Genomic DNA, 15549 nt, shown 5'->3' with positions numbered 1-15549 from the left:
CTACATCTCCCCTGGCCCCAGTCACCCCACCTCCACCTCCTCTTGCTTGGTAGATGGTTCCCTAGTCTATACAATGCAGCGCCTCCTGGCATCTTGCCACGAATGTACCTTGTGGACTGGGAAGGGTATGGTCCAGAAGAAAGCACTTGGATCCCAGTGAAGGACATCTTGATCATTAATGATCATTAATGGAGAATGTGTGGAGCAGGTTAAGACCTACAAGTATCTGGGAGTACAGTTAGACGAGAAGCTAGACTGGACTGCCAACACAGATGCCTTGTGCAGGAAGGCACAGAGTCGACTGTACTTCCTAAGAAGGTTGGCGTCATTCAATGTCTGTAGTGAGATGCTGAAGATGTTCTATAGGTCAGTTGTGGAGAGCGCCCTCTTCTTTGTGGTGGCGTGTTGGGGAGGAAGCATTAAGCCTCACGTCTTAATAAGCTGGTAAGGAAGGCGGGCTCTGTCGTGGGCAAAGTACTGGAGAGTTTAACATCGGTAGCTGAGTGAAGGGCGCTGAGTAGGCTACGGTCAATTATGGATAACTCTGAACATCCTCTACATAGCACCATCCAGAGACAGAGAAGCAGTTTCAGCGACAGGTTACTATCGATGCAATGCTCCTCAGACAGGATGAAGAGGTCAATACTCCCCAATGCCATTAGGCTTTACAATTCTACCGCCAGGACTTAACAACTTTTAAAAGCTATTATTAATGCTTTTTGGGATAGTGATTTAGATGCATATCATATTTTTTACTGAGTTAAGTATTGTATGTAATGAGTTTTGCTACAACAAGTGTATGGGACATTGGAAAAAAGTTGAATTTCCCCATGGGGATGAATAAAGTATCTATCTATCTATCTATCTATCTATCTATCAAGTCGCTGATCCGGGACTTACAGTGGACACAAGTCTGTGGTGCCTCAGAGGCTGTGCCTAGAGAGAGGGCCCTGTCACAACCATGGATTTGGCAGCACAGCAGACACGGAAATTATGCTTGTGAATGTGCATGTGCCAGCTAATTATTATTTCATTGTGATGATATTTAACTCCACTCTTTTTTCGTAGTGTTTGTCGAGACTTGAGCAAAGCATAGCAATGTTTCGCTGTCTCCTTGCCTGAAAAACTGGACTGTCAAGTCAACTGACTCTGAAGACTAGCGGTATTTGTTTTCTATTTAGTTATTCCTTTCAGCCGCAGTGTTGGCTTCGTTTTCCATTTGAGAGTTTCAGCTAACAGCCCTGTTTGGCCTAGCATTTATTGTTTTCTTTTCCCTCGAACTCTGTTCGCATTAAAGTCTGTGAACTATTGACCCACTTCAGTGTTTCTTGCTCTGCATTATTCTGAGGCTGTGCTCTCTGGTCCTGGATTCTCCCACTATTAGAAACATTCTCTCCATGACCAGTCTATCTAGGGCTTTCAATTTTCTATAGGTTTCAATGAGACCACCCTTTGGTTGATGACTGTTCATCAGTACTGAATTCCTTTCTCCCCAAAACAGACGTGAATTGCAAGTACTACTGTATAGAGAGAAACATTTTCTGATATTCCCATTGAATATCTTGCCTCTTCCTCCTTCTTTATCCTCTATTTTCCTCTTCACTATTTCCCCTTTCTTCACCAACTCAACTCCTCAGATTTGCCCTTTAATCTTCACTCCCCATCGCTTCCCCTCCCTTTTACTCCTCCCTCTTTCACTTCTTCCTCTTCCTGCACCCTTTCCTTCAACTTCTCTGCTATTCTCTTAATCATCTGTGATTTCTCTTGATTCCTTTGGTGAAGCAAGAGAAAGTAGAAGGATTGAATTACCAGTAACATAGTTGGTCTTTCTACTTTAAGCAACATAGTGTAAAATGACAAATATTAACAGATTCACTGCTATTACAATTGGAAAATCTGCAACATAAACTTGCCTGTTCTTTTCATGAATACTGAGCGGTCTATTTGGAACTTCCAGGTTCTGTTGCTGTTCAGCTGTGTCCCCATTGTGCAGGCTGTATAAGACTGTATGGGCCTTTTCCAACAGTTCTAATATTATAAGCGCTATCGTATGTTTTATCAGCTTGTGTTGTCAAAAAGCAACATTAAAATATGTTGTTATTGTTACCATATAGAAGCTAATTTCAAAGCAATTTGGAATCTACATTCTAGAACAACTTGTCTTTGAAGGAAGATACCAAAAGCTGTCAGAAATGTTGTGTGGGTGTTTAATTTCCAAAAGCAGCGCAACTGAGGCTGATTTTAAGTGAAGACTTTTTAGAAAGCTTTATTTTTGGCATAATTTTTCTGTTCTAATAAAAGCTAATTACAAGGATTATCGATGCTAATGAAACACTGTGTTGCGGTAAATTTGACCATAATCTTTAAATGAAGTGAAAAAGTTTCTCCCTGGTCATCTCACCAAAAAACTGTCCTTGAAACATGATGTTCTGTAAACCACATAAGGTACCAATGATTCATTTTTCTTTCTGCAATAAAGTGAATTAGGACATTAAGATACTGTGAAATCATATTAGAAACCAAGGAGGAAATTTTCTTCTAACACTGGCTCCTCCCCTTTGACAACAAATAAAATAAGTTTTCTGGAACTACCATAATTAAAACAACTCCAGTCCATTCCATATCTGATCCTGACTGTCTTGCAAGTACGGAGCTATCTATGATTGCAATATGAAAAGAGATTTTATTCCTGATCATTTGGCAGAGGTTTCAAATTTCAACAGTTGAATGTTTGGCTCTCCCAGTCCTCAGAAAGTCTAGCAGCTTAAATAGCTGAAAGCAGCAGGTAGCAATGCTGATGGGTCAGGAGGGCAGCAGAGCTTTCTTTACAGGCCTACCTACCTACCATCCTTACCCAGTCTAACCCATCTATGATTCAAGATTGTAAACAATAGCATTAGGTCAAACCTGACCAACAAAAAGTGCTTTATTACATCATCTATCTTCTGTTCAAGGTTCAAAGGATCAAAGGTCCAATTTAATGTAGAGAAATGTATACAATATACATCCAGAAATGCTTTTTCTTCACAAGCATCTACAAAAACAGAGGAGTGCCCCAAAGAATGAACGACAGTTAAACATAAGAACCCCAAAGTCCCCCCCAGCTCCCCCCGTGCATAAATGGCAGTGAGCAACGATCCCCCCTTCCCCCACCAGATAAAAAAAGCATAGGCACCCACCACCGAGCACTCAAGCATGAGCAAAGCAATAGCAAAGACACAGACTTGCAGTTACCCAAGGACTTTGTGTTTCACCAGGCATTAGACATACCACAGGCTCTCTCTCTCTCTCTCCCTAATAAGGGAGAAGGAGGTGTTTCCGTTTTTCCCAGCAAGTGGGGAGACATAACAAACAACTTACTGGTTTACAATGTTAATCGTCTGTTACGTTACCTTTTCCAAGCTCTGTTCCCAAAGATCTCAACGATCCTGGGTCTTTGGGCAAACAACAGTAGATTTTCCGATTCCCTCGATGACACATGTGTCTCCTGCTGTAACACTGACCCTCAGTCTGCCTGTCTCCAGAGCCCTGAGATCTTAGGCTTCCAAATCCGAACTGGACTCTCAGGCTGAACCCTCAGCGTGCCGAACAAACAGCCAGTCCTAAACCCAGAGAATGGGTCCCATTCCCACAAAGAACCAAAGTCAGCGTGTAACTCCAGGTCAGGGTTTTCAAAGAACCCTCAAAAGGGAAAAATAGAGATATTAAAGATGGAAATAGAGCTGTTCCGAAGATGCAAGCAAAGGAGTTGCCGTTTAGCGCCATTTTAACTTCGTTCCACCTCTAAGCTCGTATCAATGTTCTTCCAAGTTGAATAACATTTGAAAATACCACCTACAGTACCTGATTAGGTTCAGATCTTAGTGTATCAGCAAACCCTGCGTCTGCTTCTTCTCGATAGCTTTTTAAAATTAGTCCTACTCTTTTTTTCTTCGTAATTCTGCAATATTTATCTTGTCTTTATTCTGCCACAGGCATCATTCAGATTGGTGGTGCTGATTCTGCAACCTCTCTGGTCTCTGGTTTGGCACATTTTTTTACAACCAAGCCATTGGTTCAATGAAATGAAAAATTCTCGTTACCTCTGCACAATTGGAGGAGATCATTTGCATTAGCTTGGGAACAAGCAACGATCAAACATCATTCAATAGTTAGAACCATAGAACATTACAGCACAGAAACAGACCTTTTGGCCCTTCTTGCCTGTGCCGAACCATTATTCTGCCTAGTCCCACTGACCTGCACCTGGACCATATCCCTCCATACACCTCTCATCCATGTACCTGTCCAAGTTTTTCTTAAATGTTAAAAGTGAGCCTGCATTTACCACTTCATCTGGAAGCTCATTCCACACTCCCACCACTCTCTGTGTGAAGAAGCCCCCCCTAATTTTCCCTCTAAATTTTTCCCCCTTCTCCCTTAACCCATGTCCTTTGTTTTTTTCCTCCCCTAGTCTCAGTGGAAAAAGCTGCTTGCATTGGGGTAATCATTTGCCTCATTTCAAAATTGTAATGTACTTTGTCATGTGACACTCAAATTTAAATACATCTTAAATGATTGTTCACTCTTTGACATCGTTGCTGGTCATAGAAATTACTTCTAATGTTTTAATAGTGTCAACAGACTTGAAAGAATCATGCAAAAGGAATAGATTAATTTAAAGACAAATATGATGGTTAGGCTCTAAAACTCTACAATATAAAATCACAGCTGCTGCTTCCTCAGTGGTCCAACTAATTAACCACTCATCCAAGGTTTATAACCTGCAGAATATTACTGTAACCATTGACTATAATACTAACTCAAGAGATCTTGTAATATAGAATTGTTTGCAGCACATTCAGACCAAATAACCACCAGTATCAATCCCAGGAGGTCCTGTATAAAGGATCTATCAATATCTCATTTAGGAGCAACAGCCTGCAGCGTATTTACAGTAGAAACTGATATCAACATTATTCATCAGAATTTACTACATCATTAAACAGGAATGCATAAGCAATGTGGGAAACTATTAAACCAAATAACTGAAATAGACTAATGGGATTGCACTGTGAAGACTCAAGCTGTAATAACCTGGAAGTTTTGCCACAGAATGCTGAGAGCAGGAACATAATTAAGTAAATATAACCTTGAGAAGACAATCGGATAACATTTTGAAAGTAAGTTTAGATATTAAGTCACTATCATTTATGTCCCTGACATGTCCCAAGCCAATTCAAGTCTTTCTTTTGAACTCTAATCATTTTGGTGTGTGCTGCAAGTTCTGTGCCTTCAGCCGTTTACCCAAAGAAACAATTCAATAAATGGAAAGGAACACTACTTGCTGAGAGAGCTACACTCAGTGGTCACTTTATTAGGTACACAGGCACATCTGCTCTTAAATGCAAATATCTAATCAGCTAATCATGTGACAGCAACAGTGCATAAGAGCATGCAGACATGGACAAGAAGCTCAGTTGTTGTTTCGAGCAAATATCAGAAGGGGGACATCACACACAAAATGCTGGAGGAAGTCAGCAGGTCAGGCAGCATCAATGGAAAAGAGTACAGTTGACGTTTCAGGCCAAAAACCTTCAGCAGGCCTCTGCGCTCACACCTCAGTGAGTTCCACACCCACCATGGCGCTCAGCTTTTCTACTACCGCCTCCGTTTCTGAGCCTACTTCTTTGGCAAGGAGTCTCCACCCTGTACCAAGACCCCTTCTCCTGTCTTCAACCCTTCTACTCTTCCTGGACACCCTGCTTTGGTCTTCTGTCTTCTCTGGACCTTTCATGAATGGGACATCAACTGTCTCGACTTCAGCACTCCTCTTTCCGATTCCAACCTCACCTCTTTCGAATGCTCTGCTCTCCACTCCCTCTGCACGTCACCATTAAACCCTAGATAAAGGGGGTGCTGTAGTAGTCGAGCGGACTGACCTCTACCTTGCTGAGGCCCAGCAACAACTCTCAGACACCTCCTCTTACTTACCCCTCAAACAGGACCCCACTAAGGAGCACCAGGCCATTGTTTCCCACCATCACTCACCTTATTCGATCTGGGAATCTCCCATCCACTCCCTCCAACCTCACAGTTTCCGCAGCTCGCACCTCTTGTCTCTACCTCCTACCCAAGGATCCACAAACTCCCTTGTCCAGGTAGACCTATTGTCTCAGCTTGATCTTGCCCCACTCAACTCATATCTGCATAACTTGACTCTGTTTTATCCCCCTTCCCCCCAGTTCAGTCTCTTCCTACCTACATCCATGACACTACACACGCTCTGGATCTTTTCAATGATTTTAAGTTCCCCTGTCCCCCTTCATCTTATTTTCACTATGGATGTCCATTTCCTATACACTTCCATCTCCCACCAGGAAGGCTTCAACTCTCTCTGCTTCTTTCTGGAAACCAGACCCAATCAGTTCCCCTCCACCACCACTCTCCTCCGTCTAACGGAACTTGTCCTCTCCCTTAATAAATTCTCTTTTGGCCCCTCCCACTTCCTTCAAACCAAAGGTGTAGCCATGGGCACTTGCATGAGTCCCAGCTACGCCTGCCTTTTTGTCGGCTACATGGAACAGTCTATGTTCCAAGCCTACACTGGTGTTCATCCCCCACTTTTCCTACACTGGTGTCCATCCCCCACATTGACCACTGCATTGGTGCTGCTTCCTACACTCATGCAGAGTGCGTTGACTTCATCAGCTTTGCCTCCTACTTCCACCCTGCCCTCAAATTTTACCTGGTCCATTTCCAATGCCTCCCTCCCTTTTCTTGATCTATTTGTATCTCTGGAGAGCATAAACCCATGGACTCTCAGGGCTACCTGGACTATACCTCTTCCCACACTGTTACTTGTAAAAGTGCCATCCCCTTTCTCAATTCCTCCGTCTCCACCGCATCTGCTCTAAGGATGAGGATTCTCATTCCAGAACAATGGAGATGTCTACATTTTTCAGAGAAAGGGCTTCTCTTCCTCTACCATCGATGCAGCCCTCAACGGCATCTCTTCCATTTCACACATGGCTGCTACCTTACCGGGGTAAGGTTCCTCTTGTCCTCACCCATCACCCCACCACCCTCTGCATTCAGCACATAATTCTCTGGAACTTCTGCCTTTTCCAACAAGATCCTACCACCAAGCACATCTTTCCCTCCCTTCCACCTTCTGCTTTTTACAGAGATCAACCCCGTTCACCAATCCCCAGCCCCTTTTCCCTCTCTTATCTTGTCTCTTTGTCTGCCCATTGTCTCCCTCTGGTGCTCCTCCCCCTTTTCTTTCTTCCATGGCCTTCTGTCCTCTCCTATCAGACTCCCCATTCTTCAGCCCTATACCTCTTTCATCAATCAACTTCCCAGCTCTTTACTTCATCTCTCCCCCTCCTGGTTTCACCTATCACCTTGTGTTGCTCTCCCCCCTCCCCCACCTCTAAAATCTATTTCTCATCTTTATTTCTCCAGTCCTGCTGAAGGGTCTCGGCTCGAAATGTTGACTGTACATTTTTCCATAGCTGCTGCCTGGCCTGCTGAGTTCTGACAGCATGTTGTTTGGATTTCCAGCATCTGCAGATTTTCTTTTGTTTGTTAATGAGAAAGTTCAGAGGAGAATGGCCAGACCAGTTCAAGCTAACATAAAGGTGATGCTAACTGAAATAACCATGTGTCATGATAGTGGTGTGCAGAAGAGCATTTCTGAATGTTGAAGTGGATGGGCTACAGTAGCAGGACACCATGAACATACACAGGAGGTACCTAATAAATGGTTACTTAGTGTATACCGACCACGTTGAGGAGACAGCCAATGATATGGTGATGGATTGGGCTGGATGGCTAATCAGGCTGCAAGTTGTAGAGGTGGCCATTGTGTAAGTGGGCCACTGTCAGAATCGGGAGTTCAAGACTTTGTCTCAAAGAGGCTTTGGTGAGGAGAGATAAAGGTTGTAGGTAGATTTTTTTTTCATTTAACTTTTCTTTCTTTCTTATGGCACTATTAGAGAAGTGGAGATGCCAGGGACGATAATGGAATGCTCTTCTTTCAGGATGTAGGAAGGCAGTGTCCCTGATGACTACACCTGCAGGAAGTGCATCCAGCTGCAGCTCCTTTCAGATCATGCTAAGGAGCTGCAGCTAGAAATGAATAAACTCCACATCATTCAGGAGGCTGAGAGGTTGATCAACAGGAGATGAGGGGAAGTAGTTACACCCAAGGCGACTGTTGGGAGGGGGAAAGAGATAGGCAGCCAGTGCGGAGTATTCCTGCAGCTATTCCCCTCAACAACAGGTATACCACATTGGGGAACAGGATGACTTAGCAGAGAGAAGCCACAGCAGTCAGATCTCTGGCACTGAGTCTTGCTCTGTGGCTCAGAATGGAGGAGGGGGAAAGAGTTGAGCTATAATGGTAGTTGATTCATTGGTTAAAGAACAGGCAGGAGGTTCTGCCAATGGGATTTCTAGATGGTATGTTGCCATGTTTCCAGGGTCAGGGACATCTTGGATGGAGTGCACAGCATTCTTCATTGGGAGGCTGAGCAGTCACAAGTCGTGGTCCATGTTGGTACCAATGAGATGGGTAGGAAGGGTGACGAGGCCCTGCAAAGTGAGTTCAGGGAGTTAGGTGCCAAGTTAAAGGACAGGATCTCCAGGGTTGTGCTCTCATGATTGATACTCATGCCACATGCTAGAGAGACAAGAGATAGGAAGTTTACTATGTGGCTAAGGAGATGGTGAAGGAGGGAGAACTTTTATATCTTAGGGCTCTCTTCCACAGAATGTAGGACCTGTACGGGTGGGATGGTTTGCACCTGAACTGAAGGCAGACTAATATTTTTGCAGAAAGGTTTGCTGGTACTGCACTGGTGGGGGTGGGAGGGGTTTAAACTAGAGTTGCAAGAGGATGGAGTAGATGCCAGAGCAGATAGAGAAGTGGTTGTGGGGAAAGTTGTTGTTAAGCCTACATACAAAGTCAGGAATTCAAAGGTTGAGCATGGTGGGACTAATGTTCAAGTTTGTGTATATTTCAGTGCAGGGAGTAATGTAGGAAAGGCAGATGATCTTAGGGGATGGATCAGCATGTGGAATTATGACATTACTGCCATCAGTGAGACTTGGTTGCAGAAAGAGCAGGACTGGCAGCTCAATATTCTGGAGTTCTATTGTTTTAGGTGTGAAAGAGCAGGAAGGATTAAAGGGGTGCTGTGTATTTCATATTTGAATAATATCTGAGTAATCTTGTATATACTGTGATCTGTTTGATTAAGCATTCTTGTTCATTTAAATAATTCATTATGGGTTATATGTAAAATATACATTAATTGCATACATCATCACACTACCACGTGATATGTGTGCACTTAGCTTAAAGTCAAAGACGAAGTTACACCTGTATTTTGGACTTCCTGCATCTTCCATTGAATCAGTTTAATGGTTTGAAGTCAGAAAATATAACAAGGGGGGAGGGGTGGCATTATTGGTCAGGGAAAATGCCATGGCTGTGCTCAGACAGGTCAGACTGGAGAGCTCATCTATTGAGTCTATATGGGTAGAAATGAAGAATGAGAGGGGGACAATCATGTTATTGGGTTTATATTATAGACTACTAAACAGTCTGCAGAATTTAGAGGAGCCAATTTGTAGAGATTGCAGATGCTTTCAAGAAATATAAGGTTGTGATAATCAGTGATTTTAACTTTCCATGTGTTGACTGGGACTCCCATACTGTAAAAGAATTTTAGTTTCTTCAGGAAAGTTTCCTTTATCAGTATATTGAGGTCCTAATTAGAGAGAATATGATACTAGTTCTCCTATTAGGGAATGAGACAGAGTAGATGACAGAAGTCTGTGTAGTAGAACATTTTGTATCTAGTGATTATAATGCTATTAGTTTCAAGGCAATTATGAAAAAAGATAGGTTTGGTCCGTGAGTGAGATTCCCAAATGGAGAAAGGCCAATTTTGATGGTATCAGAAAGGATGTAGCAAGTGTGGTTTGGGACAGGTTGGTTTTGGGAAAGGTGTACTTTGTAAGTGGGAGGCCTTCAGAAGTGAAATTTTGAGAGTACAAAATTTGTATGTTCTTATCAGAATAAAAGGAAAGGATTAGAGGTTTAGGGAAACTTTGTTTCTGAGAGGAATTGAGACCCAGGTTAAGTTAAAGCAGGTGCATAGCAGCTACCGGCTGGAAGGAGCAAATGAGGCACTCGTGGTGTATAAGAAATGCAAAAGAGCACTCAAGAAGAAAATCAGGAAAAAAAGAAGGCATGAGGTTAGTCTAGGTGAAGAAGAATCTCAAGGGCTTCTATAGATATATTAGGACTTAAAGGATAGTAAGGGACAAAATTGGTTTTCTGGAAGATTAGAATGGTCATGTATGCATGGGGTTTAAAGAGATGGGGGAAGGTCTTAAATGGATTTTTTTCATCTGGGTTTAAACAGTTTATAGAGGTAAGGCAAAGCAGCAGTGTGGTCATGGACCATATACAGATTACAGCTGAGGAGGTGTTGGCTGTCTCAACGCATATTAGGATGGATAAATCCCCAGGGTCTGACAAGGTGTTCCCTTGGACCCTGTGGGAGGCTAATGCATAAATTACAGGTGCCTTAGCAGAGATATTTTAAACACTCTTAAAGCTGGGTGAGGTGCTGGAGGATTGGAGAATAGCTAATGTTGTTCTGTTGTTTAAGAAAGCTGTAAGAATAAGCCAGGAGATTACAGTCCAGTGAGCCTGACAACAGTAGTAGGAAAGTTATTGGATGGTATTCCAGGGGAGTGGATGTATAAGTATTTCGATAGACTGGTACAGATCAGAAATAGTCAACATGGCTTTGTTCGTGGTAGGTCATGTCTGACCGATTTTATAGAGTTTTTTGAGGAAGTTACCAGGAAAATTGAGGAAGGCAAGACAGCGAGGGTTGTCTACATTGACCTTAGCAAGGCCTCTTCTGTACTCCCTTTTCACCTATGACTGTGTTCCTGTACATGGTTCTAACTCCATAATCAAGTTTGCAGATGACACCATGGTGGTTGACTTGATCAGAGGGGATGACGAGACAGCCTACAGGGACGAGGTCCAGCACCTGGATGCATGGTGTGCCAACAACAACCTGGCCCTTAACACCCAGAAGACAAAGGAGATCATTGTGGACTTCAGGCATGCTAGGAGCCACACTCATGTCCCCATCTACATCAATGGAGATGTAGTGCAGCGTGTATCAAGCTTCAAATTCCTTGGTGTCCACATTTCCAAGGATGTCACCTGGTCCCTGAACTCCTCCATCCTGATCAAAAAGGCACAACAGCGCCTTTATTTCCTGTGGAACATCAAGAAAGCTCACCTCTGTCCCAGGATACTGACGGACTTTTACCGCTGTACCATTGAGAGAATACTCACCAACTGCATCTCAGTGTGGTAAGTAAGATGTAAGTAAGATTGAAAGTGTTGTAGAAAAAATTTACAAGGATGTTGCCAGGACTTGAGGACCTGAGTTATAGGGAAAGGTTGAATAGCTTAGGACTTCATATTCCCTAGAGCGTAGGAGAATGAGGGGAGATTTGATAGAGGTATACAACAATTATGAGGACTATAGATAGGTTAAATGCAAGCAGACTTTTTCCACTGAGGTTGGGTGAGACTGGAATTAGAGATCATGGGTTAAGGGGGAAAGGTGAAATCTTTAAAGGTAACATGAGGGGGATCTTCTTCACTCAAAGGGTGGTGAGAGTGTGGAACGAGCTGCCAGTGGAGGTGATGGATGTGGATTCAATTTCAACATTTAAAAGGAATTTGGTTAGGTACATGGATGGGAGGAATATGGAGGGCTATGGTCCAGGTGCGGGTTGATGGGACTAGGCAGATTAATGGTTCAATATGGACTTGATGGGCTGAAGGGCCTGTTTCTGTGTTCTAGTGTGCTATGACTCTAAGTATGCTGTCAGAACAGGCATTCAGGATGGGGTGGTCCAGAGGAAATGGTTGAGAAATCATGTGACTGCAGTGACAAAGAACAGAGGAATTTCAGGAGCTGGGCTTCTGGGCGACTGGGAGTGGAGAGGAAGAGGAAGGCATTTGCTCAGCGTCATACAACATGGTAGCAGGACCTTCAATGCTGACCAAGATATCAATCTAAGCTCCTCCCATTTGCTCACATTTGGCACAAATCCCTCTAAACGTTTCCTGTCCAGGTACCTGTACCAGTCTTTTGAATATTGTTATTGTGTCAACTGCTTCCTCTGGCAATGCATTCCATATGTGCACCCTCCTCAGGTCCTTTTCACATTTCTCATAAGGTGACAAGGAGATGTGAGTGATTAATGACGAAGGAGGGGTATTAGACAAAAGGAGGAGATTCAGTGAATAAATAGTTTGAGTGACATACACAAAATGCGGGAGAAACTCAGCAGGCCAGGCAGCATCTACAGAAAAGAGCACAGACGACATTTCAGGCTGAAACCCTTCAGCAGGTCTGGAAAAATAGGATGAGGGGTAGAGTTGACAGGTGGGAGAAAGAGAAGGTGACAGAAAAAACTTGGAGGGGCAGGGGTGAAGAATAGAGCGGGGAAATTGAGTGGTGAAAGGGATACAGGGCTGGAGTCTGATAGGAGAGAAGAAAAGGCTAAGGAAGAAAGAAAGGGGGAGGAGCACCAGAGGGAGGGGATGGGCAGGCAAGGAGATGAGGTGAGAGAGGGAAAAGGGGAAGGGGAAAGATGGAGGGGGAGAAATTACCAGAAGTTCAAGAAATCGATGTTCATGCCATCATGTTGGAGGCTACCCAAAGGAATATTTATGCCATCAGGTTGGAGTTCTTCCCAGATGGAATAATCATGCCATCAGTTCCAGGTGAGGCAACACTTCACTTATGAATCTGTTGGGATCAGATATTGTATTTGGTGCTCCTGGTGTAGCCTCCCGTATATCAGTGAGACCTGATGTAGATTGGGAGACCGCTTCGCCAAACACCTACGCTCTGTCCACCAGACAAAGCGGGAGCTCCCAGTGGCCACCCATTTTAATTCCACTTCTCATTCCCATTCCAATATGTCTATCCATGGCCTCCTCCACTGTCATGATGAGACCACTCTCAGGTTGAAGAAAAAACACCTTATATTCCGTCTGGGTAGCATCCAACCTGATGGCATGACTATCGATTTCTCGAACTTCCAGTATGGCCCCCACCCTGTTCACCATTTCCCATCTCCTTTTCCCTCTCTCCTTGCCTGCCCTTTGCCACCTTCTGGTGCTCCTCCCCCCTTTTCTTTCTTCCATGGCCTCTGTCCTCTGTTCTCTCATGTCAGCATAACATTATGGACCCAAGGGCCTATATTGTGCTGTGATGTTTGACATAAAACTCTTCTCTGAATTCCCAGCTATTTGACTCAATGAATAACAAGTAATCTATGACTAATTTTATGCTGTTTATGTAACAGATGGCATTAGAAAACTAGTTAACAACCTTGGGTAAAAATTGTTATGAGGAACAATAAAAATGTTTTTGTGAAAACACCATTCAAATTGCTCCCAGCCAAGCAGAAACCATTGCCAATCAAGATTTATTTCATTGAGATATTCTTTGGCAGGAATTAACTGCGTTTTCCAAAATTTCCTTCACCTCTGACAGCCATAGAACGCATTAAAACTAATGTGAGCTTTACATTTTGAATCTGATCTAAATCCTGTAGAGGGCAGCATTCCCCTTTCAAACATTGCTCAGTTATAAATTTAGTTAATTTTTTTCAGGGTATTTTATAAGCTATTTTGCCTCCTTTTGTTTAATGTACTACAGACCATTCAGTAGTGATGAAGGCAGCAGTGACCTTCACTCAGCGCCCTGGAAATGCTATTGTCAATGTAGAAAGCTAGCAAAGAAACTGGATATAGAACAAGTTTCTGCTCCATCGATATTCCCACTTCCTTTTTGGTACTAGCTCAGTGAGGATGCAGTTGCCAGCAAAGGTACAGAGTTTGAATAGGAGAAAAGAGAAAGGATATGCTGTTAAAAGGCACAACTATGTGTATGCAAAATGGATGCAACCTAATATGTTATATGTTAGTCAAGAATATTTTCCTGACAGTCTACCAGGATTACACATGTTCATGCTAAATTATTCCCTTTCAGGACAGATTATCACACTGAAACTGTGTCAGATGATTGTTGTACATTCAGTGGCCACTTTATTAGGTACACTTGTTCATTAATACAAATATCTAATCAGCCAATTATGTGGCAGTAACTCAATGCATAAAAGAATGCAGATATGGTCAAAAGGTTCAGTTGTTGTTCAGACAAGGCATCAGAACAAAGAAGGAATGTGATCTAAGTGATGTTGACTATGGTGTGATTGTTGTTAGCAGACGGGGTGCTTTGAATATCTCAGGGACTTCTGATCTCCTGGGATTTTCACACACAAGTCTCTAGAGTTTACAGGGAATAGTGTGAGAGATAAAAAAAACTTCCAGTGATTGGCAGTTCTATGACGAACATGCTTTGTTAATGAGAGAGGACAGAGGAGAGTGGCCAGACTGGTTGAAGCTAACTGGAAGGAGACAGTAACTCAAGTAACTATGCATTACAACAGTGGTGTGAATAGCAACTCTGAACGCGCAACATGTTGAACTTTAATGTGGATGGGCTACATTAGCAGAAGATCAAATACATACAATCAGTGGCCACATTATCAGGTACAGGAGGTACCTGATAAAGTGGCCACAGCCCTCCAAGTAGCCCTTTAGTTTCCCTTCAAGTAATGTACTTTTGAACCATCTTAATGAACTAGCAATTTCATGATCTTCTGAAGGACTCGGAGGACCTAACTCTCAAGCATGCAGGTACAACACCTTTAAGCAGGTGAAGGTACGTCACCATGGACAAAAGAGAGGGGGGAGGGGAGGAATCCAAGCCACATTGAAATACAGGGGAATGAAACATGATCATCCCAACATCTTGTTAGCAAATGTACAGTGGCTGGAGATCAAAATTCAAGACCTCAGAGCAAGATTGCTATGTAGGATGGTAATAAGGAATTGCTGCCTTCTGTGTTTCATGGAGACATGGCTCACTCTGGACATGCAGAATACATTGGAAAGATCTGAGGGCTTCTCTATACACTGGATGGACCATTCTGCTGATTTGGAGAAGGCAAATGGTGAGGGTCTGTGTTTCATGATAAACTCTTTGTGGTGATTGGATGCAGTGGTCTTTTCACACTCTTGTTCTCCTGACCTGGAACATCTAATGATTAAGTGAAGACCATTGTACTTACCAAGACAATTCCCCTCTGTGTTTCTGACCTCAGTTTACATATCACCAAAGGTTGATCTTAAGCCGGGATTCATGATGCTGGGTGCTGTCAGCAGCAAACAAGAAACAGTCCAACCCAACACCAGGCTTGTTTGAATAAATCTCTGTCTAATTATGATCAACCGCTCATCTGCAGCACCAGGGGTTCCAATATACTCAAATCTCTGCTATACTACGATTAGGAATGCCCACTGTTCCATGCCTAGATCTCATCTCGGGAAATCTGATGACTTGACTGTCCTCCTTCTACCTGCAGATAGGTAGTAGCCAA

This window comes from Hemitrygon akajei, chromosome 5 (assembly GCF_048418815.1).
Source record: "Hemitrygon akajei chromosome 5, sHemAka1.3, whole genome shotgun sequence".
In the NCBI taxonomy this organism is placed as follows: Eukaryota; Metazoa; Chordata; class Chondrichthyes; order Myliobatiformes; family Dasyatidae; genus Hemitrygon; species Hemitrygon akajei.
Note: the sequence above shows the minus strand (reverse complement) of the source record.